Source organism: Rhincodon typus, chromosome 25 (assembly GCF_021869965.1).
Source record: "Rhincodon typus isolate 14 chromosome 25, sRhiTyp1.1, whole genome shotgun sequence".
NCBI lineage: Eukaryota > Metazoa > Chordata > Chondrichthyes > Orectolobiformes > Rhincodontidae > Rhincodon > Rhincodon typus.
Genome location: NC_063356.1, coordinates 39,771,309 through 39,773,818, shown reverse-complemented (window position 1 = coordinate 39,773,818; position 2,510 = coordinate 39,771,309). Strand labels below are relative to the sequence as shown.

General features: G+C 45.3%; 1 protein-coding gene across 3 annotated transcripts in view; it reads right to left on the bottom strand.

The window, feature by feature from the left end:
* Positions 1-704: 704 nt before the first annotated feature.
* Positions 705-2,510, bottom strand: part of LOC109918028 (DENN domain-containing protein 2C-like) — a 107,707-nt gene continuing 105,901 nt past the window's right edge. For all 3 annotated transcript variants that reach the window (XM_048611900.1, XM_020517928.2, XM_048611901.1), the window contains one exon: positions 705-2,510. This exon is cut by the window's right edge and continues 2,286 nt beyond it. The gene's annotated coding sequence lies outside the window, so the exon portion shown is untranslated.

Below are 2,510 nucleotides of genomic sequence, written 5' to 3'. Positions count from 1 at the left end.
AGGTGGCAGATTTCCTTCCCTAAAGGACATGAGCGAACCAGATGGATTTTTCTGATAATCGGCAATGGATTCATGGTCATCATCAGACTCTTAGTTCCAGATTTGTATTGAATACAAATTCCACTGTCTGCTGCGGCAGGATTCAAACCTGGTTCTCCAGAATGTTACCTGAGTCGCTGGAGTCATAGAGTAATACAGCATGGAAACAGGCCCTTTGGCCCAAACTGGTCCATGCTGACCATGGTGCCCACTCAGCTATTTCCAATTGCCCACATTTGGTCCATATACCTCTAAACCCTTCCCATCCATGTACCTACTAGCTAGGATAATACCGTTAGGTCATCATCTCGCTGGTTACAGTGTCAATTGCTGAGAATTCACAAGCAGAAGTAGTTGCAGGACTTGCTGAGGGAGCCAGGACAGATGAAGCAGATTGGTGATATCAGGTGCTCAAAGGCATCCCAACAATAATAGCACCCCTGGGACTGCAATAGTGGAGGAGCTGGTACTCCAGCAGTGAGGGTAATGTGGAACCTCCACCAGGAAAAGGGAGAGTGTGTGTCAGCAATGAGGTCAGGCTAGTGGAGAGTGACCAGGCTGCAGCACTGTGTAACAACAGCCAATCCATTAATCCTGCACGCGGTAAACAGGCCAACAGCTGCGCAAGGGAGAAGCAAGAGTCAAATCCAAAGGTTCAGGCCACGTTCGATGTTTGTCCAAACGTTTATTTCTTTACAGTTCATTTGTAAACAATGGTCTGTTACAGCTATTTATCCTACACACATAGAGAGAGAACACTCTGCCCTGCAACACAGAGGCATCAGTGTCTCATTACATTACAGGGACACAATTCTGCAAGGAGGCCCCCGCCCTACTCATACTGTAAACATGTCAATGGGAGATCAGAGCTTCAGTGCACCAGACAGCGGCATTAGTGGTTTTACTGACCTTTCTGAATCAGTCTAGTCCATCAATATCTCCAGTGTCGTTATCTTACAACAACACAAACCAGCAACATTCAGGGCCGTGTAGCACCCGGGTACATTGTCTATGTTTTTAAACACGCAGAGAGACAATAAACCAACTCAGAGCCAGGAAGAAAGCAATGAAAGGACTAACCAGAGAGAATCAACTTCCCCTGGCCTGCTGGGGAGAAAGGACTTGCATTTACATAGCACCTTTCACAATCCAAAGTCTTTTGTGTAATTCATAAAGTACTTGGATTTGGCAAGTGCAGGTACAGTTGTGATGGAATAAGGGACATGTACCTCTATAGATTATTCCCAGGTGTCCACAACTGAACTGCAATGGGAAATTAAGGGGAAAATTAGATTTGTGCAAAAGTTAATTATAAAGTTACACTGAGCTCTAGGGAACAGAGTCACACGTACCCGCATGTGCTCTGTTCCTGGAATAATCAAATAAAAGCTATGTTAGTGAGTACATCAGACAGGGAGCAGGTGGATGAGGAGTTTAAATTTCTTTTTTTAAAAGGCATTGATGTGTGACTTGTGCTGAGCTAAACCTCACTGTTTATCCTAATCGCGCCACAGCCCGGAGTCCCAACACTGGCCTGGTCACCAGCCCCACCTTGAACCAAACATGACTCAAACCAAGTCGCTGTTGGATTTGGATGGGGCTACAGTTTGGCCTTTTCTCACATCTGGGCTACCTCACTAACATGAAGTGCTGCCTCATTGTATCACACAGCTCACATATTCTAGCAGTCACTTCTTCCAGTCGGAGTATTCATTGCGGTGTACCAGAAGTGGGGGCAGAACATGTCACCTAACTCCTATTGCCTGATGGTTAGTGAGACAACAACTCTGTTCCAGAGTAACTTCAGTATCGGTGTGTTGCTGCAATTCGCTGAGAATCCTGAGCTAAACAGAAATAAATTTCAAACAGGATCATTGTTTACTATTCCTGCAAGGGCTCCTGATGGGCAAGGGCAGGATGAGGGACTGGCAGTGGTTGAAATGCTGGTAGCAGAGGTGCCTGTGAGCCGAGCAGTCCTGTGCTACCCTATCAGTCTGAAGCAGCAGCTTGTCCAGCAGATCACAGGGATATTGTGATGGGGCGATAATATTGCTGTGAATGAAGAGGGAAATACAGCAACTTCGACAGGGCAGCTGGAGTAAAGCTCCCGCTCTCTCAATAAATGATCGATACTTTAAATAAAAATTCCAGTCATAATCAGCCAGAAGTCAAGGCCACTCTGAATCACAAGAACTGGAATTCAGATGGTTTTAGTTGCTTATAAAAAGCCAGTTAAAGTTCGAACAAACTGAGGCTCCCTCTCACAGTTAGAGAGAGTTGGTGCAATACTGCTATGTTCTCTTGTCATCAGGAACTGTGTCAAGAATCTGACACCTCTAGTAACGAGGAATGATTTTGGTAAGTCTGCATAATAACTCGAAACAACTGCGGATATTGGCAATCAGAAGCAAAAACAGAAATTGCTGGAAAAGCTTAGCAGGTTTGGCAGCACCGGTAAAGAGAAATTAGGG